Below are 25,797 nucleotides of genomic sequence, written 5' to 3' on the forward strand. Positions count from 1 at the left end.
TGTATTGTATGTACTCTGTCTTCTTTTGTATCATGGGATTGACTGGTTATGGTCCTACTCAGGTGCTCTGTTTGGAACAAACGGAGTTGTGATTGAAACATTAACATTTTGTATCAAGCAAGTTGTTTATCAATAATTCACAAATTAACATTCCATTGCAGGATTCCTGGTGTATTTTGATTTTGATTCCCCTGATTGCGCAATTGGCAAGAGGCAATGTGTAGCCAAGCTATAGAAGTTTGTTTCCAGGTTCAATTCCTCATCTTTTGCAAAGTTACCTGATCTGAGCCAGAGGGGCTGAGGCCTTATTCCCCTTCCTCCTTGTCACCCTCCTAAAATACCATGTATTAAAACAAAAGGGTTATGGTATTTGTAAATTAAGAAAACATTTTTAGGTTATGAATAGATGTGCTAATCATTTCTGAAGAAATATAAGTACAAAAAATTGCACCTCTATAGCACCTTTCACGACTTTTGGATTCCCAAAAGCACTTTACTGCCAAAGAAGTACTTTTGCAGCAACTAATTTGCATACTGCAAGCTCCCACAAACAGCAGTGAGATAACGACCAGATAACCTGTTTTAATTATGTTAATTGAGGGATAGAAATTGGCCAGGTCACTGGGGAAAACTCCCCTGCTCCTTCAAAGTAATGGCCATGGGATCTTTTATATCCACCTTCAAGGAAAGATGGGGTCTCAATATCTCATCCGAAAGGCAGCACCTAAAAGTGCAGCACTCCATCAGTACCCATTGCCGTGTCAGCCTAGATTTTGTGCTCAAGTCTTTGGAACCCATGACCATTTGACTTGAGAGACAAGGTGGAGAAAGAGATTGAGGCAACAGAGAGCCAATCAACAGCACTACCCCCTGAACCTTCCAGTCCTCAGGACAGCGAATCAATGGAGGAGGAGGCAGCAGTGGAAAAGCAGCAGGGGGAGTGGCGGACGGTGAAGAACAAGAAAAGTAAGAGGGAGCGAAGAAGAAGCAAAGGCGTTTCCCAGAGAAGCGGCAAGAGGCGTCTCCCATCCGACACGGATGACAAGGGCAGCAGCTCTTCGGATGAGGAAGTGCCAGAGCGGCACCGACAGAAGAGGCGGCAAAGCTCCAGGGCGTTGGAGGACGAGACACCCGAGCTCCAGAAAATTGGAGACAACAAGGAGCCCAGCACACCCCAACTTTGCCTGCAACCTGAGGAGGCCAGTGCACCACAGCCCCTGGAATCTGGGAGCAGTGAGGCAATCATTGCACCCCAGCTCCAGGAAGCCGGGAACAGCAACCCCCCAGAGGGGGTGAGTTTTGGAGAAGCTTCTCCAGCAAAGGTCATCTCAAAACCCGCTCGCTACGTGAACCTCCAGATGCCACTGGAGCAGAACACGGCCAAGGAGATCTACCTCAGCCCATCCAAAGTGAAGGAATTTGAGCTCACTACGGGTATGAAGGAGCAGACTAAAGGTCTGGGACTCTCAGAGACAGTGGGTTTGGTAGGAGAATAAATGCTTTAATATGGGTTTAAAGATTGTATCCATAAATGTGCGTAGCATTAAATCTACTACGCGATGTGTTGCGACCTTGGACTACCTAGCCAAGGTCAAAGCTGACCTGTTGTTTCTGCAGGAGTGTGCGATACCGCACCTCAGCTCCTACAGGCAATGGTCACGATGGTGGTCCCACGGGCCATCGATCTGGTCGGGCGGAAACGACTCTCGTTCCTCCGGCCTGGGTATTCTGCTGCGGGGAGGCAACTTCACCGTCTCCGAGGTCAAGGAGGTGGTGGGCGGGCAACTCCTGGTAGCAGACGTAATGTACAAGAACGCTCCACTCCGGTTAATTAACGTGTATGGCCCGGCACAAGGGGCTGAGCGGCTGGAGGTTTTTCAGCAGCTCCCACTGCTGCTGGCGACCTCCAGGCCGGTCATTCTGGGCGGGGACTTCAACTGCATCATCGATGCGGCTGGACGATCCGGCAGGGCCGGAAGCAGATTGGACGCTACGTCCAGATCCCTGATGGAAACAGTTAAGGATGCCAAGCTGCACGACGTCTTCAGCAACCCTGCAGACGGAGCGCAGCGTAGATACACCTGGTCGCGGCCAGACGGGTCCATTCGTTCCAGGATAGACTTCCTGTTTGTGTCCCGTGCATTCACAGTCAGATCCACCGACGTCAAGCCGGTGTTCTTCTCTGACCACTGCCTCCTACTGGCGGACTGCCACTTGGAGGAAGACCTGAGGGTGGGCAGGGGGGCATGGAAGCTAAATGTGCAACTGCTGACCCCAGAGAACATTGAGGAGCTCAAGAGGGATTACAAAGGTTGGAGAACCGTGAAACCCCTCTTTGAGTCCCTGACACACTGGTGGGAAGTGATCAAGGGAAGCATCAAGAGGTTTTTCATCCGCAAAGGCACCCAGAAAGCTAGAAAGGAACAGAGGGAAATGTCCCGACTCCAGGAAAAGATGCAGAATCTGCTCCGGCTGCAGTCGATGGGGGTCGATGTCAAGGAGGAGCTCCAAGAGGTGAAGGGCCAGCAAGCCTCGCACTTTGCCTCGGAGGCCTCCAAGATCATCTTCCGTTCCAGAGTCCGCTCCGTGGAGCAGGATGAGACGTGCTCACGTTTCTTCTTCCAAAAGGTACACAGAGAGCGCTCTGTGATCAGCAGCCTGAAGGAAGAAGACGGCTCAGTAAAGTCATCACGGTCCGACATTCTGAGGATCAGCAAATCCTTTTATGCCGGTCTGTATGACGTGAAGCCCACGGACAGCACGGCCTCCCAGTCCTTCCTGTCCTCTATCACGGAGGTCTTAGACCACAGTACGCGGGAGAGCCTAGACAAACCGCTAACTCCTGACGAACTGACTAAGGCCCTCGAGTCCTTCGAGAAGAGTAAAACCCCCGGAAGCGACGGCCTGCCGGCGGAGTTGTATTCGGCTCTGTGGGACTTGATCGGCCCAGACCTGCTAGAAGTTTACGAGAGTATGCTCCTGGCCGGCAGCATGTCAGAATCCATGAGGAAAGGCATCATCACCCTCATCTACAAGCACAAGGGGGAAAGGGAGGAAATTAGAAATTGGCGACCCATTTCACTGTTGAATGTGGACTATAAGATTCTGTCCAAGGTCATCGCCAACCGGGTCAAATCCGCTCTGGAATTGGTGATTCACCCTGACCAGACCTGCTCTGTGCCAGGCAGGAAGATCTCTGACAGCCTGGCGCTGCTCAGGGATACGATTGCCTATGTACAGGACAGGGGTGTGGATACCTGCCTCATCAGCTTGGATCAGGAGAAGGCCTTTGACAGAATATCGCACACCTACATGGGGGATGTGCTCTCCAAAATGGGCTTTGGGGAGGGAATTTGAAATTGGATCCAACTGCTCTACACTAACATCAGTAGCGCAGTCTCAATCAATGGGTGGGAAACAGATAGCTTTCCGATTAAATCTGGAGTCAGGCAGGGCTGTCCTCTCTCGCCTGTCCTTTTCGTGTGCTGCATAGAACCCTTTGCCGAGTCCATCAGGAAGGATCCGGGCATAAGAGGAGTGACGATCCCAGGCAGTGGAGGCACTCAGGTAAAAGCCTCCCTGTACATGGACGACGTCGCCGTTTTCTGCTCGGATCCGCTGTCGGTGCGCAGACTGATGCACGTCTGCGACCAGTTCGAACTGGCCTCGGGAGCCAAGGTAAATCGTGGGAAGAGCGAGGCCATGTTCTTTGGGAACTGGGCTGACCGATCCTTTGTCCCCTTCACTGTCAGGGCTGACGGCCTGAAGGTGCTGGGGATATGGTTCGGAGGGACCGGGGCACGCGTTAGAAATTGGAAGGAGCGAGTGGCTATGGTGAAAAGAAAACTGGGCATGTGGGAGCGACGCTCCCTCTCCATTGCGGGTAAGAACCTGGTCATCAGGTGTGAGGTACTCTCGCTGTTGCTGTACGTGGCGCAGGTCTGGCCCATTCCACACTCCTGCGCGATGGCGATCACTCGAGCCATCTTCCGCTTTATCTGGAGGTCGAAAATGGATCGTGTCTGCAGGGACGCGATGTACAAGCCTCTAGATAAAGGGGGAAAAAACGTGCCCAACATCGCCCTCATACTGATGGCCACCTTTGTGTGTGGCTGCATCAAGCGGTGCGTAGACCCTCAGTACGCAAACACCAAGTGTCACTACGTGCTGAGGTTCTACCTGTCCCCGGTGTTGCGAAGGATGGGTCTGGCCACGCTGCCGCGGAACGCTCCAAGTAGTTGGACCGTGCCGTACCACCTGTCCCTGGTGGAAAAATTTATGCAGAAAAACACCTTTGACCACAAGTCCATCAGGCAGTGGTCAGCACGTAACGTCCTAGAGGCCCTGAGGGAAAAGGAGAGGGTGGACCCTGTGGGATGGTTCCCCGAGCAGACTGTCAAAGTCATTTGGCAGAATGCCTCATCGCCAGAACTTTCCAACAAGCACCAAGACGTAGCTTGGCTGGTGGTGAGAAAGGCCCTCCCCGTCAGATCCTTCCTACACGCCAGGAGTCTCACCCCCTCTGCACGTTGCCCTCGAGGTGGCTGTGGTGGGGAAGAGACCGTTGTTCACCTCCTTGTGGATTGTGCCTTTGCAAAGAAAGTCTGGAGAGAGATGCAGTGGTTGCTGTCGAGGTTCATCCCGAGCAGTTCTGTGACACAGGACTCTGTGCTCTACGGGCTGTTCCCAGGGACACACACCGAGACAAACATCGACTGCAGCTGGAGGATCATCAACTCGGTGAAAGACGCGCTTTGGTCTGCCCGAAACTTGTTGGTCTTCCAGCACAAAGAGTTGTCCCCGACCGATTGTTGCGGACTGGCACAATCCAAAGTCCAGGACTACGTGCTGAGGGACGCACTAAAGCTTGGGGCAGCTGCCGCAAAGGCGCAATGGGGAAGGGTCGCTGTCTAAGACCTTTCTACCACAGCGCACCGAGAGACTGGGAACTGTTTAGAGCCCCTCGGGCTGTACAGATCAAAATGAAAGGCTGTAAATGATTGTAATATTGTTTGTACTGATGCACCTGCTGATACATTTTGTAAAAGTTTAACCTGGATTGTACCCTTGTAATGTTGTTTTTGAAATGGTTTTGAATGTGATTGAAGATTTTTATGAATAAAGTATATTTTTACAAAAAAAAAAAAAAAAATCAAGACTGCTACAGCTAACATCAGCATAGTACTTTGATTACACGTAAGAGCGCTAGACAAATTCCATCAGCAATGCCTCCACTGTATCCTCTGGATTCAATGGGAGGACTGTCGAACAAATGCTAGTGCCCTTCTTGAAGCCAGCTCCACAAGCATTCAGGCAAAACCTCTGCAAAATCAACTTTGATGGACTTTGGATGCTGAAAATCCCGCCAGGTCTTGTTTTCTCAATTCTCAAATGGCCAACGTTCCAGGGGAGGGCAAAGAAACGGCTTTGATGACGCACTGAAGCTCTCCTTAAAATGTGGAGCCTACTATTCCAAATGTTGATCTCAAATGCACTGCCTAAAAGGGACATGCGAGCAAACTGTAACTTTAGAAAGTAAATTGCTAAATGCTTCATAAGGGAAGATTTGCAGGGCTGTGGGGAAAGAGCAGGGGAATGGGATTAATAGCTCTTTCAAAGAGCAAGCCAAAATGGCATCCTTCTGTATAATTCTCTTTAGATGTTCTTCATAGCTATCCTAGATTGTCCATTCATTGACGGCCATAATGATTTGACGAATCTTTTCTGCTTTTTGCTTGGCCTTTTCTTTTGGCTGATTTCTAATATCTGTTTTCTGACAACAGCAAAACTAAGATCACCAACTGTTGAAGGTTGAACCGCTCTTCTGTTCCGAAGCACTTTACATTTGTGCTTAAAACTGAAATTGTTCAGTGTTTGAGATTATTGATAATTTTCCAGATCCTGATTTTCAAGATATTTCATATTTTTGAATAGGATAATTATGTGGTATCATGTCTGAATGAGATATTATGTTAGCATCCTTGAAAGTGGATAAATCACCAGTGCCTGATGAAATGTACCCCAGGCTGCTAAAAGAAGCCAGGGAGGAAATAGCAGAAGGTCTGACCATCATTTTCCAATCCTCACTGGATACAGGTGTGGTGCAAGAGGATTGGAGGACTGCGAGGGATAGACTGAATAATTACAGGGCAGTCAACCTAATCTCAGTAGTGGGCAAATTATTGGAAACAAATGAGAGAGCGAGGATGAACTGTCATTGAAAAAGGCATGGAGTAACCCAGGATGGTCGGCATGGATTTGTTAAGGGAAGGTCATGCCTGCCTAACTTGATTGAATTTTTTGATGAAGTAACAAGGTGGATTGATGAGGGTAGTGCAGTTGATGTGGTCTGCATGGATTTTAGCAAGACTTTTGACTATGTCTCATGTGGCAGACTGGTTAATAAAAGTAAAAGCCCATGGGATCCAGGAGAATGTAGCAAGCTGGATACAAAATTGGCTCAGTGGCAGGAAACAAAAGCTAATTGTTGACTGGTGTTTTTGCGACTGGAAGGCTGTTTCCTAGTACTGAGCCCTGTGGTTTCCAGTTCCGCAGGACTCAGTACTAGGTCCCCTGCTTTTTGAGAGAGAAATTATTTGGATGTAAATGTAAGGGGCACAATCAAGAAGTTTGCAAATGACACAAGAATTGGCCACATTTTTGATAGCGTGGAGTACAGCTGTAGACTGCAGGAAGATATCAATGGACTGGTCCGATGGGCAGAGAAGTGGCAAATGGAATTCAACCTGGAGGAGTGTGAGGAGCATTTGAGGAGGTCAAACAAGGCAAAGGAATACAATTAATGGCAGAATACTGAGAGGTGTAGAGGAAGTGAGGGACCTCTGAGTGAAGGAGGTCCCTGAAGGTAGCAGGACAGGTCAATAAGGTGGTTGGCCGAGGTATAAAATATAAGAGCAGGAATTGTATAAATCATTAGTTAGGTCACAACTTGAGTACTGTGTGCTGTTCTGGTCACCTCATTACAGAAAGGATGTAATTGCACTAGAGAGGGTACAGAGGAGATTTATGAGGATGTTGCCAGGACTGGAAAATTGCAGCTATGGGGAAAGATTAGTTAGGCTGGGGTTGTTTCCCTTGGAACAGAAGAAGCTGAGGGGAAATTTGATTGAGATGTACAAAATTGTGAGGGGCCTGTATAGAGTCAATGGGAAGGGCCTATTTACCTTAACTGAGAGGTCAGTGATTAGGGGACAGAGATTTAAAGTGATTTGTAGAAAGATTAGATGGGAGATGAGGAAAGTTTTTTCACCTATAGGGTGGTAAGGGTCTGGAACTCACTGCCTGAAAGGGTAGTAGAGGCAGAAACCCTCATCTCATTTAACAGATGTCTGAATATGCTCCTCAAGTTCCGTAACTTGCAGGGCTATGGACCAAATGCTGGAAAGTGGAATGAGGCTGGAAGGCTTTTTTTTGCTGGTGCAGATACGATGAGCCAAGTGTCGTCCTCCTGTGTCATAAACTTACTATGATTCTATGTACAATTCTGCTGGCTCGTTTAACTTTGCAATATAGGTGGTATTTTACTCAGTGCTGAGGGTGTAGAGCTTGTTACCACATGAAGCAAATAACATTGATGCATTTCAGGGGAAGACAGATAAATACACGAGGGAGCAAGGAATTGAAGAATATGCTGATAGGCTGAGAGGAAGAAGATGGAAGCTCATCTGGAGCACAAACAAGCCTAGACCTAGCAGCCATGTCTTCAGCTGCCTAGGCCTTAATCTCTGGAATGTTCACCCTAAACCCTTCTGTCTCTACCCTCCTTTTAAGATTTACGTAAAAACCTACTACTTTTACCAAACTTTTTATATCATGCGTCCTAATATCACCTTATATTATTGTTTTGCCAAATAGCCTGTTTCTGTGCTTTAAAATTCCACATACTGCTACTTTACTGGGTTTTTAGTAGCTTGTCCTGACAGCAACGGACATGGGCCTGGACAGAACAAGCCAGCAGGTTCACGTATGAGTCTGCTGAAACAAATGTAGGTAGTGACTCAGCATCCTGAACTGTTGTGTTGTGAAATGATGCAAGTGCGAATTTGCTGTCCCTTCTCAGCAATCTAATCTCGAGGAGAGGACAGTGCATCTAAATTCTATCTTGGCAGAGAGCTGAGGGCAAGTTACTACTGCAGGGCATATGGAAGTAAAGAGGGAAGGAAAAGATTACAGCATGTTTTCATTTTTAAAAAAAAATTCAGCATTGCTACAGTTTGATAACTCTGAGCACACCCCAAGTTAGACTATGCTAATTTGAAGATGCAGCATTTGGTTTGTACATGGTGGTTTAATATCCTAAACTATCCATGAAAGGCAAAATTGTTTGAGAAATTCTTTTTGCAGACTAACAGCCCTGGGGAGTATAGAAAGGAAGTGGGCGAGGATGGGAATAACTGATGCTCGTTCTTGATAGCACAGTCAAGTAGTTGACTGGGAAACAGAGAAGTCGGCTGGGAAACAGGGAAACTGACTTGGGCGGGCCAGGAGTGGGAATAAAAAAGCACAAATTAAATCCCAAGTTCATTTTGTTTGTCTCTTGGAAATGTGCAGGTCTCTACCAAATACTGCACAAAGAGAATTTGATCCTTTCTGTCCCAACAACAGTACCAAAAAAAGTGCTGAGTAAATCCTTGAACTACTGCCAAATGAGTGATTAAAGTGTAAACTGCATTTCCCAAAGAGGATTGCTTAGTGGAGCAGAGATACTGTAGTCTCCGCAGCTATTTGGTGCAGTGTGCACAATCAATGGGGGAGGATGATTATGTTTAGAAGTAAATTCTTCAAACACTCTATTGTCAGCTCCATTCAAATGGGAAATGCACTTGATTGGTCATTTATCTCTCCACTTCATATTCAGAAATGCCTCACTTGTCACTTGTTCTGCTTTTAAACTGTTAAAGACAGCCTGGAGTAACAGCTTAAAGTAACAAGTAACTGAAAGTAATTTTGATATAGAGATTTAGTGAAGTCCTTTGTCATCCCTCCTCTCCCAGGTACCTTGTCGGAATGACCATTCTCCCCGTGTCCACCTGGACAATAAGTGCTTACAGATATTTTAAGTATCAGGTTAGCAAGGTATGGCATTGAGCGAGCTTGATCATGTCTTCCTGTAAAGTTCCCTGGGACATTTAACTATGTTAAAGGTGCTATATAAATGTAAGTTCATCCACACATGAACGTTGTTCATTCAAACAATAGAAACTGAACTGGATCAGCCATGTAAATACTGTGGCTACAAGAGCAGGTCAGGGTGGGAATTACAAAATTGAGGGGCCTAGATAGGGTAGACTTGTTTCCCCTTAACTGAGGGGTCAATTACCAGGGAACATGATTGGTAGAAGGATAAGATGGGATATGAGGAAAAACTTTTTCACCCAGAGGGCAGTGGGTGTCTGGAATTCATTACCTGAGTTGGTGGTTGAGGCTGAAATGATCAGCTCAGTTAAAAGATACCTGGATCTGCAACTGAAATGCTGTAGCCTGCAAGGCTATGGACCAGATGCTGGAAAGTGGGATTAAAATGAGCGGCTAATTTCTTTTTTCTCTTTTTTGGCTGGCACAGATATGGTGGGCTGAATGGCCTCTTTCTGCACTTTTCTAGGGTTCTATGGAGAGTAACTCACCACCTAACTCCCCAAAGCCTGTCCACATCTACAAGGTGCAAGTCATGATTATGATAGAATACTCTCCACTTGCCTGGATGAGTGAAGTTCCAACAGCTCTTAAGAAGCTCCAACAGCTCTTAAGAAGCTCAACACCATCCAGGACAAAGCAGCCTGCTTGCTTGATACCCCATCCATCACCTTCAATATTCACTCCCTCCACCACTGTTGCACAGTGCATAGTATATACACAGGATGCACTGTAGCAACTCACCAAGGCTCCTTTCACAGCACCTTCCAGACCCACAACCTAGGTTAGAACAAAGACAGTAGAGATGCATAAGAACAACAAGCCCCAAGACCCATAACATCCTCATTTGGAACTATACTGCCGTTCCTTCACTGTCGCTGGGTCAAAATCCTGGGACTTCCTAACAGCACTGTGGGTGTACCTACACCATATGGATTGCAGCAGTTCAAGAAGGTGGCTCACCAACACCTTCTTAAGAGCAATTAGGAAAGGGCAATAAATACTGGCTTAGCCAGCAATATCTACATCCCATAAACAAATTAAAAAAGACATTCCAGGGTAGGTGCTGAATAGCAAACAGGAGTGGAAATCTTTCTCCCTCTTTCAATTCATAACTCATGGGTACGGCAGTCAATGTAATTTGCTGACTCTCACCCCTGTCAAGATCAGCTATTTTCAGCAATCAAAAGTTGGACCTCCCTGATCTGCATAGGTTAGTTGCACAATGGGTACTGCATTTGCCATTAACTGTTCAGGGAGCTACACTTTTCCCTTTAAATGTAAGTGAGCACATGAGGGAGAAAGGAATAGAAAGTAACACTGATAGGGTTAGATGAAGCAGGTGGGACAAGGCTTGTTTGGAGCATAAACACAGGCACAGACTAGTTAGACTGAATGGCATATTTGTGCCGAAGACTTGATGTAGTTTGATGCCACAATATTTTCAGCTGTGTTTCTTTGTAAGTGTCTTGTCTTTGACCCAAATTATACTGTTGACTGTCACATTATGGTTATTTTCACTAAATATTTCACTTCCACCAGATGTAGACAGTTTACTACTATTTAACAATTTGTGTCAGCTATTGCTCAGCGGTTTGAGTTCTAAGGTTATGGGTTCAAGGCCCACTCAAGGATTTTGGGCACATAATCTAGACTAATGCTCATGTGCAAGAGTATTGCATTTTGCTCTTTTGGATGAGATGTTAAACAGGGCCTAACTTCCTGTTCAGGTTTATGCAAAAATTTTTTGGTTGAAGAACATGGGATTCTCCTGGTGTTAGCCAATATTTATTCCTCAATATTTATTCCTCAACTCAAATCAAAAATTAAAAAAAATACTGTCTTTTGGATGCAATCTTAAACTGAGATCCTGTCTGCCCTCTCAGGTGGATAGGAAAGATATCATGGCACTATTTTATAAAGAAGAGCAGGGGAGGTATCCATGGTGTCCTGGCCAATATTTATTCAATTTGGGGACTGATTAGTTGTGTTTGCCTTACGGTCGGGAAAAAATGTTACATCATCATCATCAGCCAATTTAAGAGTTGAAAGACCAGCAGCAAATCGAAATTTCCCTCAAATTAGTGGAGATTCCCCTGTTCGTAGTAAGTACTATCATGAAAAAGATTTACCTGTGCACAACCAAATGTGGAAAGTGTTGTCACATTGTGTGACATTTATTACAACAAACAGAATTTTAGGGGTAACTCAATAGAGTTGGTGTTGGTGAGACCAGTTTTGGCCTACTTGTGCATTCTTTTGACCTTTTAGAAACTAAATGAGGTAAGGAGCAGAGAAATCCAGAAATATTGGTGAACAAATAAGTGTCATAGAATTAATGGATGATAACTGCCCAGAGGAAGGCCACTTGGCCTGTCGCTTGTGCACCACCTCTCTGCAAGAGCAAACTTTGAGCTGGTACCATTAAAAGCACCATCACAAGTCAGCTGCAATGACTGAAATAGATTATCTGGTCATTATCACGATGCTGTTTCTGGTACCTAACTGTGCCCAAATTGGCTGCTGCATTTCTTACATTATAATAGTGACTGTACTTGAAAAATACTTAATTGGCTGTAAAACACTTTGGGGTGTACTGAGGTCATGGACATAAGAAAGAGGAGTAGACCATATGGCTCCTCAAACCTGTTCCGCCATTCATATGATCATGCCTTATCTTACACCTCACCTCCACTTTCCAGGCTGGTCCCCATTTACTTTGGTTCCATGAGGGACCAATAATCCGGCCGTCCTAACCTTGAGTATACTCAACAATGGATCATCCACAAGCCTCTGGGCTGGACAATTCCAAAGATTCACAACTCTCTGAGTGAAGAAATTTCTCCTAATCTCAGTCCTAAATAATCTATCCCTTATCCTGACACTGTGTTCTAGATTCTCCAGCCAGGGGAAACAACCTCTGTCTTGATGCTGTCAAGCCCTTTCAGATTCTTGTATGCTTCACTGAAATTCCTTCATTCTTCTAAACTCTACAAGGCTCAATTTACTCAGCCTCTCTTCACAGGACAACCTCTCATCACCTTTCTTATATTGTTATTGGGTCAATATCCTGGACTTTCCCACCAAATACCATGTAGGAGTACCATGCCCTCAGGCCAGCAATATTTTGAGGAGGTGTTCCACCACCAATTTCTGAGGGCAATAAATATGACCTTGTCCATGTCCTCCACATCCCTTATAGGAACACAGGACTTAGGAGTAGGCCATTCAGCCCTTCAAGCCTGCTCAGCCATTCAATAAGATGATGGCTGATCTGGTTATGGTCTCAGTTCCACTTGAACACGTAAAAACAAAACTGTCAAAATGCATCACAGGTAATGAATTACTTTGAAGAGCAAGTATTGTAATTATTATAAGCAAAAAGAAGTTATGAAAAAGGCCAGGCTGTGAGTGGGGCTGCCGAAAAGGCTGCGCATCCTGGGCGGTGGAGGGAATTTTCTGAAATTGCTCCCAGGCCCGAGAGCCCGAAGCCGTTCGATCGCCAGCGACGGAAATGGCCGAGGTCGGTGTCGCTCCCGAGCGACGGAAACTGCCGAAATTGCTCGGGTCCCTTCGTTCCCTTGCTGCAGAACGGTGACATCACCGCCGCGGTCGGTAAAAAAGGCCGGAACGAGCCTGGAGCGGGAGAGTCTGCAGCGATCAGCGAGCCGACAACAACCTTCGGTACGTTATATAGTTATCCGGAAATATATTTAACCTCTCGACGAGTTAAAAATCAGCAAATAATTCATTGCAAGGCCGCATCTTTCATTCAAACGGGCATTTATTTTCACCTCAGTTTTAATGTTTGTTTTTTTTTGTTTAGAATAAAATAGCGAAGGAACTGTGAGGTAAAATGTTTAAACATATGTATGTAAATAATTGTTATTTTTTGATGGGCATGATAAAAGGGCTTTAGTTGAGGTCGATTTTGTTTTCGGGCGTTGACGCCCGTCTGCGGAGAGCGGAGGAATTTTAATGTATGCATTTGCACTGTAATTATACAGTATATCTAATTCTTTTGAAAGTTTCCTTTTAAAAAAAGCTATCAAAAGGTAAAATTTGCTTTTTTCCGTACTGCACATTTTTATTTTGGTATGTGTAGTCACAGACACTGGTGTAACATTTTTTAAGGAAAACAATTCTGTCAGATATGGCTTTTCTCTGGTTTATTTTTGGTGTTTTTAACCACAATGAACCTTAAAATGGCTGCAGGGGGAGGGTTTCCTGCGGCTGTGACCGCAACAAGGTCAGAGAAAATCATGAACTGGAGAGAAAAAAAAATATCTATTATTAATTTTGAGAGGAATCAGTCCAGAGGTTGACTTGGGCAAGAGCATTATTGGCCTCTGTAATGAAGCATCGGATTTCACATCAGACAAGGGGAAAACTTCGTTTTAAAATAATCCTCTCAAAAATAGGTTGATAAATCGGGGCAGGTTGAGTGAATGGGAATTGCAGAACTGGTCAGTAACAAATAGACTCAGAGAATTGCCTGGGGAGCGGGGGAAGAAAAAGCTGTACAGAATTAGCCAGCTGAGGGGTATTGAGGATATTGGCATTTTGTAACTATGTAAACTCATTTTCCAAAACAAGTGAGAAAATTGATGCGTTATTTTTTGGTGGGGGTGGGTGTTGTAGGTTAGTTTATTGAGGGAATGTCATATTGCAGAAAACCAGGACACAAAATATGGTTCAATTATGTTTCTATAGTAATTTGGTTTTAGGACAAATTGAAGATTGATTCATTATTATTCCATAACAGATATTTGGGCAATTTTAGCAACCCTTGCAAAACACGATAGTTAATTTCTTTCCATGTGATTGGATTTCTTTACAAACCTCTCCCAGAAACCTGTCCTGTTAACAAATCCAAATATTGAGTCTAATATAAAAGAAGGAAAACAGCTTTACTGTCATAGACCCCTCTCAAAAATTGAGGGCAAAAGGCTGGGTGGGGCCCTGGATAACAAATTACTTACAAATAACGTTCATGAGTTGTGCTAAATAAGTGATTTTTAAAAAAATTCTGTCTTTTGATTGTTATACAGTTTTTTGTTTAAGTTAACTTCAGCTGAATTTTTTGAGTCTGACGAATGTAAGCATTTAGTGTTCTCCTGGTCATGCATGGTTTCAAGTGAGGTGAATTCATTGCTATTCTGTTAAGGTTTCCCTTACAGTAACTAATGCAATTCAAAATCTGCTTCAAACTGTTATGTTGATATTTACTTTGTTCTCCTGGATTTTTGATTATTTAAGTAAATTGTCATTAGTTTTTACATCCAACCCTATTTGTAGAGCTAGCTGTTTCATTAGTTGGACATTCCACAGTGTGATCAGGCCTGAATATTATGAACCTAGTTGTTGTAATGCAATCATAGGAGACAATGAACTGCTGATGTGCAACCTAATGTGGAATATTGGCTCATTATAAAAGGACCATAAATGGATGGACCAATCTGATTGGATGTGGGAGAGTGTAGAAAATGAGAATGTAAAGAAGAGTTCAGACTGTTTTGTTCAGCTCAGTAATCAACCAGGAAACCTTCAGAAGAATTTATTTGCTTTAATTAATGAACATTGAGCAATTGGGGGAAAAAAGTACGTTTTTAAAAAAAAAAAGTAATTGCTTTCTGGAGTTGTCGATGTTGCTTGTCCGTAATCTATAAAAATGTTATCTCGAATATGTAGGGAGAGGAATATTTTATAGCCAGGATGATGGTTATAGATTGTATAATGGTGAAAAGTCCAAATGGTAGTATGCTAAGAATGTTACTAGGTGATAATGAAATTGCACATTTAAGCTATGCATCATGGTTCATGTTTCAACATAAAAGCTAATCTAAAAATCAGTTATTGCACAGATTATTAAATATGTACTGGTAGTTTTCTGTTTCAGAATGAATGTCTTCTGTATCAGAATTTGGTACCTTTTTAACTCCTATTTTAAATAATATATCAATAGGATGTGGGTCATAATCGACCTGAAACATTAACTCTGTTTTTCTTCACAGATGCTGCTTAACCTGCTGAGTATTGCGAGAATTTTCTGTTTTTATTGCAGATTTCCAGTACCTGCAATAATTTGCTTTTTATGTCGTGATGTGGGACAAACTTTGTCCAAAATATCTTATTTTTGGAGGGATTCTAGTTGTCTGAGTCCTTTTAAGTAAGAATATCCTTTGTAGCTCTAAGAAAATGGCAGAGGATTAATTAATTGGAAGCTAGAATGAAATTTTGCAGTGAATGTGTTTGGTGTACTGCGTCACTAAAAAATTGAGCAATGCACAAACGAGGTCAGGGTGGGGTTAGTTTTTAATTATAGCTCTGGTGGTAGGAAATAATTTGAATACCTTTTATCAGTTTATAAAAGCATATAAATGTGGTTTTTAATATCAAATCAACTGAAACATTTTTAATGAAGTACTTTTACTGTAAATGCAGGTTGTACTGGACAGATTTCATGAGAAATGAGAACTTGAGCAAATCTGTATTCCTAATAATGAGCTATGTCTATTTAAACACTAGTTACAATATTACAAAATTAAAGGAACCTGTTGTATTTTAATGATGCAGTTCAGAGAAAAGTTTGGCAATGCAAAATTCAGGTAACTTTTTATTGGTGCAGAATCTGATTTTTCTATAGGATTTGCTTTGTGTGAATTGCTTTGCCGTTATTTAGTATTCATTATATTTGTCAGACAGCACTGTCCAACATGTCGTCATTCCGCAAAACCAAACTGCAGGTATTGTGTTTGTGTGAAGCGTGTGCAGTGTAGTTGCCTGCATTTACTTATTGATATGTACTATGTATTGTAACAGGAATGTGACTCGGAGTGCAATATACTGGATGGTGCATGGTAGCATGCTTTATAATCACCAATTTTTGGAGATGTGACTAACATAGCTGAACTCAGTGATTTGGAAGCACGCTATGGTCTCTCTTGCTCTTTGAACTTTCCCTCTGACTGCCTTTCCTTAACTAGTTAGCATTTGTACCAGATAAATTCACCAATGGAATTCTGCTACCCTTGAGCATTGGCAGCTGACTAATATATTTTTTAAAAGGTCAGTTTCCATGCAACAGCAGTGTCAGATTTCTTGCTTGTGACAAAGTTCAACTTTACAAAAAGGCCTTAATGAAGCTCAAAAAGCTTATCCATCAATGAATTTTGATTTGTCTCAAGTCTTTTGGATGATATTATCAAAGTTCCATTTGAGAATGAATTAAATAACCTTTTATATGAAAGCAAAGCACATTCAATGCATTCTACAAGTGCATTTTAAGGTTAATTGCAACTACAGTTATTCTTTAGTGATAGTTTTAGCTTTTAGGACAAAAGGCAGTCAGTTGGTCGGTTACTACAAATGAAAAAAAGAGGGATCTGCATTTAATCCTTGGTCTGTGCTGAGATTGACAAACTCAGGTAGGAAGGATGATTTGGGGGAGGGGGAAAAATGGAGAATTTATTATCCCAGAAACATTCTTCTGTTACTGCTATCTAGAATTAATTGACGGATATAGGACTAGTGGTAGCTGACATGGACTGAAGCATTCACCAAATAAATGTTAACTCCTGCCATGTTAAATAAATAAATAGGGTCACCATCTGGTTAAAGTGTGTAAGCGTAATCTTTTATACTGAAATGTTTAAAAAAGAAAACTTGGACAAAAGGCTCTCTACGCATCTGAGAACAATTTAGTTGAAATGTCAGTGTTGTAATATGTCAGTCCACTGGGGCAGTCCCACACCCATTTGGCTTGTTGAAAAGTTGATTAGTTTTAATATGTCAGACCAATTTTCATTCTCAGTCTTCACATTGAACTTTTTTTTTAACTTCACATCTTTTAGTACATTTTCAAAAAATAAGTTGCCATTAAGGCGTGGTCTCCCCCAGACTTCTCCCTAAAGTTCCGATATTCAAGCCATACAATAAGCATGATTAATGATTCAGGTTGGACTGTCTTTTCTGATTTTTGTCTTTCTTTATCTTCTCCCCCCGTACAGCTTACCCCTGCTTGATATGGTTTGAAAAAAAATATGGGTGTATTGGGTGGGAGATTGCAGGAGTATCTTCCCAACACTCCATTCTATTTCTAGTTGCTCCCCCTCCTCCCCACCCAGTTGAATTTTCCCCCCAAATATATTTTTAAGTAAGATCCTGTAGCATGTGTTTTTTTTAGATCATTTTAAATAATGAAATTTCATGGAAATAATGTTCTGACCCAATGTGTTTATATTTGAAAATGGCAGAAATTTGCCAGTGATAAGATTGGTAATGGTTTAAGAGAATGGCGCTCATCTTAATGGTGAAAAGTGATACTTGCTTTGCAGTGATATTGAGTTATAAGTTGCTGACCTTTGTAATGGCAAGTGGATTTTTACCTTAGCATTTAAAAAAGTTGACTACTTTAGGAAATTTTTTGTTTTTAACACAATTTCATTTCCTTGAGAAATTCAAATAAATTGAACGTGGCTTATATTACAATCACTGTGCCATGGTGTAACCCTTCTATGCAATTCCAGTGCCGTGTTGAATCTTGCTGTGTCACACCTGTTCTTTGAATGATGGTAAATGGTTTTATCTTTTTCCTCATTATTTTGCCAATCTTATAACAGTAATAAAGTCTCCTTTAGCAGGATTGAAAAGATTTAAGATTGGAGCAAGAAATTAAGGGGAGCATATGGGGTAGATTGGGAGAAACTAATTAGTTGGGATTTTGGGCTAAAATATTTGAGCTAGGCCATCCAGGAGTGAAATTAGGGAACAATTCTACACGATAAAAGGTGATATAGCAGTTTGGAACTTTCTTCACAGACATAATTGATGCCAGATCAATCATTAATTTTGAATCTGAGATTTATAGATTTTTGTTAATTAAAGGGGTATGGACCAAGTGCCTGATCTGCAACCTATCTCATTGAATGACAGAACAGACTCAAGGCGGGGGCTAAATGGTGCACTCTTATTCCTATGTTCCTGCATTAATTACAGTATTGTAGTAATGACCTATGTGCTGCTTATCTGATTCATCCCATAATAAATGCAAGTAAGCTTCTGATTAATGAGTTTGAAAGCAGTAATTGTATTTTATGAAAATGGTTGGTATATCCTTATAAGCTGGTACTTTTGCAGTGCAATAATGCTGGGTGGAACCTTCTGGCAGGCAGCTGGTTTGTGTTATCAGGCTGGACCAGAATGCGATGGGAGTGGCTGATCACTACGTACTGCATAGTGTAATTTGCTGTTAGTATGTGGTATGCTGCAGTTGTGAATCAATTGGTTGGAATGCAGCACTTATTTGTGATGTGCAGCAGCAGGTGGCCTATTTTGACATTGAAAGCAGGGACGATATTTTGGAGACTAGTTTTTGTAACTTTCTTAGCTTTAAGGCCTATAGATTCCTAGTAAAGCCCATACAATAGCTTTTCATATTTATGGATAGTGTAAAATGCTTCTTTCTAAAATTAATATTTTTTTATTCATTCATGGGATGTGGACTTTGCTGGCTGGGCCAGCATTTATTGCCCGTCCCTAATTGCCCTTGAGAAGGTGGTGGTGGTGAGCTGCTGCCTTGAACCGCTGCAGTCCATGTGGTGTAGGTACACCCATAATGCTATTTGGAAGGGAGTTCCAGGATTTCTACCCAGTGACAGTAAAGGAATGGCGATATATTTCCAGGTCAGGATGGTGAGTGACTTGGAGGGGAACTTCCAGGTGGTGGTGTTCCACATTCTCACAAATGTGGGAAAGAGACCATTACAGGGCTTTCCATTTCTTTAAAGTCCATCTCATAAATTTTCAGTGTTTCTATACGCTGCTTTGGGAAGCGGATGAAAAGAAAGATGATTTATGCTATAGCACTGACAGTGAGCATGATTTGTCACTTCACCCATCTCTTTGCTGGGTTTCAAATGTACTTTATAAGTGTCTTGCCATGGTCAAACTTGAGGGTAATTTTGGAAATGGAATGTTTGGAACCATTTATGAGTAAAGATTTAATTTGTTGCCCCTTTAACTGAAATACTTAATCAGATTTTGGCTAAAGCTGAATGCTGTCATGGTACGTTTCAAGCTCATAGGTTTCTTTTTGTTTCTACTGCCCAGCTAACAATGCATTAAAAATACTGCTTGCATCAACTGATACCAGAAATGCTGACTGTGAACACTGTAGTGCAACTGTTAAAATAAAAAAAACTTGTCCTGTAAAGGTATTGGAGTATTTTTGTTGCAGATATTCAAAATAATGGATTCTAAAATAAAGATAGAAACTAAATAAAATAATAATAAGTGCGATAACTTTTAAAATAACAAATAGTTTATAATGTGATGGTTTTGGAACAACTGGCTGCCTCACCCTGACAAATGAACCTGAGATGGTGGAATTTAGATGGTGGAATTTATTGTTGGGTGTACTTATTCTGGAGAGGCGGCCAATCTGCAATTTTTCACTTGCTCACATGTTATGCGGGCCATATTTTTGTTTGGAAAGGGAAACTGCCACAGGATCATTTGGATGTAATGATTGGCAAATGTTATTATGGCAAATGTAATGACTAGCTGTGGGGGATTGTGAATCCAGTCTGCGTGGCTTTTTTTAGAGGATTATTTTAAAATTATAAAATTGTATTGTCTTTAGTCAAATAAGAATAGACGTCTGAACACAATGAGTAATGTTTTTGACTAGGATTTACTGTATTGAATGGATTCTGACAGAAGATTAAAAACAACAAAGAGGGCTATCTGTTGCAATAAACATTAGGTTAAAAAGTGCTAGACTGCAGAACATGTAATGCAAAATGACATCCTATCCCTGTATTGTGGATAGATGGCAGCTGCAGTACTAATCCCCATTCATAATGTTTCCTTTTTAAAACTTGGGATACCGTTTGGTACAGCAAGTGTGTGTATATGTAATTTTACTTTTTTTTAAAAAGTGACTTGTTAAAAAAACATACGTCCTGTATATGTGTACGTGTGTGTACACACCGTTTGGAGATGTAATTAACCCCAAGATCAATTTAATGTTTATATTTTACTGAAAGGTGAGAGGTTTACATCTCTTACAATTGATAAGTTAATCACGTTCATAATTGCTTTATCAAATGTTTATTCCTCATGTTGTCCAAACTTCTGATTTGATTGCACTAAAAGGGATAGTCAATGTTGCCCATTGGAATTCCATAATAATGGCAACCAAATTTAACTGGATGTTAAGATTACTACTTACAGGATGCAGACATTGTCCTTTTTCCCTGTTAATTTCATTTACGTATTTATCTGCTAAAGCAGTGAAGGTTGGGGTGGACTTTATTTTGTGGATAATGTGTGCTGAAAATGGAAAATTTTGGTAATCATCATTTGCAAAATAAAATACATGAATGCTGTAGTGAAGGATGAGCTCCCAATTGATAAATCCCTTTTCAGGGATGCAATGCTCTTTGGGTAGTGGTGTATGCCACCAGTCATAACCAACATTTCAATCTTTGAGTATAGATGTAATTTACAAACTACTTCAGGTTTAATGTTCTGGTTTGGCATGCTTTTGAATCCTTAATATCCTTCAGTTGCTTTTGTGGTAATTCAGTTCCATATATGCTTCATTCCTCTTATTCGTGTATTACTCTACCTAACTATAGAACCATAGAAAAGTTACAGCACAGAGGCCATTCAGCCCATCATGTCCGCGCTAGCCAAAAAGAATTAGCCACTCGTTTAATCCCACTTTCAAGCACCTGGCCTGTAGTTTTGCAGATTACTGCACTTCAGGTGCAGATCCAGGCACCTTTTTTAAATGTGTTGAGCATTTCAGCCTCAACCACCAATTTAGGCAGTGAATTCCAGACACCCATCACCCTCTGGGTGGAAAAGTTTTCCCTTATGTCCTCTGTAATCCTTCCACCAATCACCTTAAATCAATGCCCCCTAGTAATTGACCCCTCAGCTAGGGGAAATGGGTCTTTCCTGTCTACCCTATCTAGGCCCCTCATAATTTTGTACACCTTAATTAGGTCATCCCTCAGCCTCCTCTGTTTCAAGGAAAACAACCTTAGCCTATCCAATCTTTCTTCATAGCTGCAATTTTCAAATCCTGGCAACATTCTTGTAAATCTCCTCTGTACTCTCTCCAGAGCAATTATGCCTTTCCTGTAATGTGGTGACCAAAACTGTACACAAAACTCCAGCTGTGGCCTAACCAGTGTTCTATACAGTTCCATCATTACATCCCTGTTTTTGTATTCAATACCTTGTCCAATAAAAGAAAATAACTAGAATGTTTCTTTTGAAATCTTTATTCAGATTCCAAATACTGAATTATTTATATTATAGTGTTTTTAAGTAACGAAGATCCGTAGCATTGCAATTAAATCTTTTCATATTTGACACCTCTCTGACTAGAAATTGTTCCCTGTTATTTTGTGGGGCGGCGGGGGGATTTTCAACTATAAATTGGTTATCACAGCTTGACCTTTCTGTCAGTTAGATGTATGCAATGTAATTGCAACCATAAGGGCCTCCCTTTATGATCTGATTCTTTCACAGAAATAATTTTCCTAGCCTCACAATTACTGATCTGTTGTCACAATATACAAAACTTTTACATTGGCTGGTGAATTCTGCATATTTTTAAATGGTTGCAATTATGGGGGTGGGAGGAAGCTCAACATGAATACTCCCAACTAAACATAATTATTCTGCTTTGTGATCTACCCCATTTTCAGCTTTTTGTGATACTAAGTGGGAGCATATAATGAAGGTTCAGTTACTACTGAACATTAGTAAACATTTGTAAGCTGTCTGTGAAATGGCTGCACTTACTGGTTTTGCAGTTAAGTCATTGGTCAGCTGGCTGCTTTTGAGTATATTTTTGGGACAAGTATGTGCGGAATCTAGAGCCCATCATTCTTAGCTCTGTGGAAGTTGCTCTAGGATTTTGAATTATAAAAGGCTTTTATTTTAATGGGTGGTCTTTATCCAGTTTCTTTCCTCCCTTTGATTCTCCCTGATTAGCTGTTAAAGGGATATGGTTCCATGGGTATTGTTGGGAAATAGAGACAGTTTAAGTAAGCTATTTGGTATTTTCAGGTATTAGGAATGAGTTTTAGCTTTAAAGTTTAAGTTTGATTTGTATTTTTGGATCTGTTAAGAAATGGTCAAATTGAATTTCAGTTTCACTTTAAAAAGGGTGCTTGCATTTCTAATGAGAGTTTATGACTTAGAGTTAAGCAAACACAAGAGTAGAAGAATTGGGCTGTTGCTGAGCAACAGGGGTCCAGAGAGGCAAGAGGCGGATGTCACACATACACACACACACAAACTAGAAACAGCAGTTTTCTTTTGGAAGCTGTTGGAGTTCAGGTGGTTTGAAGACAACTGTGAAGCAGAAGCAACCTAGAAGGGGACATGATAGCTGGTTCCAAGCTAAGGAAAACCCTAAAATCCAGGGGTGTGGAAGAGGGGAAAGTCCAAAGAAGACCTTCTAGTCATAGGAAGGACATGAACCTGGAAAAGGTCCTGTTAAGTGTGAGGAGCAGAGAGAAAGGCTCCGAGTTTAAAGAGACAAAAGCTGCAGAAAGCAGATTTCAAGCGAGAACAGCTTGCAAGAGGCAAGAAGGCGCAAAGAGACAACTGAAGATCTGTAACTCTTTGCTGTGGGCATGTGAAGTAGAGGTACTGTTGATGACTGAGTTGGTGAGAGAGAGTGTATGGAAGTCAGCTTGAATGCATGTGGTGGCTCAGGAGAGGAACATTGGAAGGAGAGTTCGAAACCCTGGAGGTGGACCCTTGCGGAAGGCATCTGAGAGGAAGTGTTGGTTTGGGAGAAGATTCCAAGGCGAGGCCTTGGAAAGTGGAGATTGGAAACCCTCATGTGAAAGACGGAGTTCAGTGAGACTGGTTGGCTCACTGAGACAAGTGTCTGGGGGGAGTTGAGGAGAGAACCACAGCATCTGGTGAGGTGGCATCTGTCACTTGGTTTCAGAGTGTGGTGTGTCTGATCACAGGGTGCCTATTGGATCATGGACTGTGGACATTAAAGTATAAGATAGCTTTTGTAATGTGTGTTATCCTTACAAATCTGTATATATCTGTAAAAGATATAGTTGTGGGTGAAGGAGTATTGTAATATAGTTAATCTTTTCTTGTTTAATAAATATTTTACTCTTGTTATAAGTTCATTGACTGACTCCAGTGACTGTTTACTAGCCACTCTCCACATATTTAAACAAACAAATAAATGTTAGGATCTGTCAAGCTCGGTTCCACCCTGGGATCAGGCATGTCCAGGGATAATCACAGCTTGGATCGTAACAGTATGGGCTTCAAGTTGTCACGACAAACACACATTCACACACAACTACTCTCTAATGAGGATAATCTCCGGAACTCTGAGATCAAATCCAGTTCCGTGGTTACCAGTCCTTTCATTCGATGGGACTCAGCAACATGCGGAGAATTTTTTAATATCTGTTTGTTCACAAGATGTGGGTGTTGCTGACTAGGCCATCATATATTGCCCATCCTTTTTTGCCCTTGAGAAGGTGGTGATAAGCCAATGCCTTGAGTTGCTGTAGTCCATGTAGTGTAAATGCACCCACAGTGCTATTAGGAAGGGAGTTCCAGGATTTTGATCCTGCAGCAGTGAAGGAAATGCGATATAGTTTCAAGTCAAGATGGTGTATGATTTGATGGGGAACTTACAGGTGGTGGTGTTCCCATGCATCTGTTGCCCTGGGGAGGTGGCATCTGTCACTTGGTTTCAGAGTGTGGTGTGTTAAACTTCTAGTTGGTAGAAGTTGTATGTTTGGAAGTTGCTGTTGAAGTAGCTTTGGTGAGTTGCTGCAGTGCATCTTGTTGATGGTACACACTGCTGCCACTGTGCATCAGCAGTGAGGGGAGTGAATATTGGACGAGGTGCCAGTCAAGTGGGCTGCTTTGTCCTGGATGGTGTTGAGCTTCTTGAATGTTGTTGGAGCTGCACTTATCCAGGCAAGTGGACAGTACTCTGTCATACTCCTGATTTGCGCCTTGTAGCTGGTGGACAGGCTTTGCGAAGTCAGGAGGTGAGTTACTCCCCTCAGTATCTCTAGCCTCCGACCTGCTCTTGTGGCCACAGGATTTATGACTGACCAGAAACTGAACTGGATCAATGATAACCTCCAGGATGTTGACAGTGGGGGATTCAGTGATGGTAATACTATTGAATGTCAAGGGGTGGTGGTTAGATTCTCTCTTGTTGGAGATGGTCAATGCTTGGCCCTTGTGGTATTACTTGCCACTTATCAACCCAAGCCTGAATGCTGTCCAGGTCTTGCTGCATATGGACTAGCTTCAGTATCTTAGGAGCCGTGAATGGTGCTGAACTTCTGACCTTATGATGGAGAGCAGGTTATTGATGAAGCAGCTGAAGATGGTTGGGCCTAGAACATTACCCTGAGGAACTCCTGCAGCAATATTCTGGGAATGAGGTGATTGACCTCCAATAACCACAGCTATCTTCCTTTGTGCTAGGTATGACCTCAGTCAGTGAAGTGTTTACTCCTGACTCCCATTGACTCCAAGATCAAAGCAAAATACTGTGGATGCTGGAAATCTGAAATAAAAACAATGCTGGATTAATTTTTTAATCCTTTTTTCCTCCCAACACTACCGCGCATGCACACACAGACAGACGTATGTTTTGCTTTCAGAGTGCTGACCCTTGTTCTGCTATTAACACATCCTGCTATCTTACCTTTATGCCATTATCAGCATACCTTCTTTAGCCTTTAACGCTACCAATAACACTCCCTTTGTCCTGTGTCCATGACATTTTTGTCAAATTTCTCTTTAGCTCCCACCTATCCCTGACCTTCTATTTTGCTCACCCCCTCTTAAACAGTATAAAATCCATCACATTTCTGCTCTTTTTAGCTCTGAAGAAGAGTCATACGGACTCGAAACGTTAATTCTGTTTCTCTCTCTCTCAGATGCTGCCAGACCTGCTGAGCTTTTCCAGCATTTTCTGTTCTTACCCCATTGACCCCAGTTTTGCTAGGGCTCCTTGATGTCATCTCAGTCAAATGCTGCCTTGATGTCAAAAGCAGTCACTCTCACTTCACCTCCTGGACTTCAGCTCTTTTGTCCATGTTTGGACCAAGGTTGTAATGAGAACAGATGCTGAGTGGCCCTGGCAGAACCCAAAATGTGTGTCAGTGAACAGGTTATTGCAGAACAAGTGCTGTTTGACAGCACTGTCGATGACTTCTTCCATCGCTTTGTTGATGATCTGATGAGTAGTCTGGTGCAGAAATTGGCCAAGTTGGATTTGTCCTGCTTTTTGGAGACAGGAGCTACCTGGACAATTTTCCACATTGTCGGGTGGATGCTAGTATTGTAGCTGCACTGGAACAGCTTGGCTAGAAGCGTGGCTAGTTCTGGAGCACAAGTCTTCAGCACTGTTGCTGGAATATTGTCAGGGTCTGTACCTTAACAATTTCCAGTGCATTCAGCTGTTTCTTGCTATCGTGAAGTGGATCAAATTGACTGAAAACTAGCATCTGTGATGCTGGGGACTTCAGGAGGAGGCTTAGATGGATCATCTATTCTGCATTTCTGGCTGAAGATGGTTGCAAATGCTTCAGCCTTGTCTTTTGCACTGAT

General features: G+C 42.3%; 1 protein-coding gene across 2 annotated transcripts in view; it reads left to right on the forward strand.

Moving 5' to 3' along the window:
* The first annotated feature begins 12,751 nt into the window (after positions 1-12,751).
* The window catches only part of sptan1 (spectrin alpha, non-erythrocytic 1), a 114,597-nt gene continuing 101,551 nt past the window's right edge, over positions 12,752-25,797 (forward strand). Inside the window, exon 1 of one of the 2 annotated variants that reach the window (XM_078550152.1) lies at positions 12,752-12,837. The gene's annotated coding sequence lies outside the window, so the exon portion shown is untranslated. Of the gene's footprint in view, positions 12,838-12,871; positions 13,005-25,797 lie in introns of those variants that run through there. The other variant, XM_078550153.1, reaches the window with a different exon arrangement.

The sequence above is a fragment of the Cetorhinus maximus genome, chromosome 10 (assembly GCF_964194155.1).
Source record: "Cetorhinus maximus chromosome 10, sCetMax3.hap1.1, whole genome shotgun sequence".
NCBI lineage: Eukaryota > Metazoa > Chordata > Chondrichthyes > Lamniformes > Cetorhinidae > Cetorhinus > Cetorhinus maximus.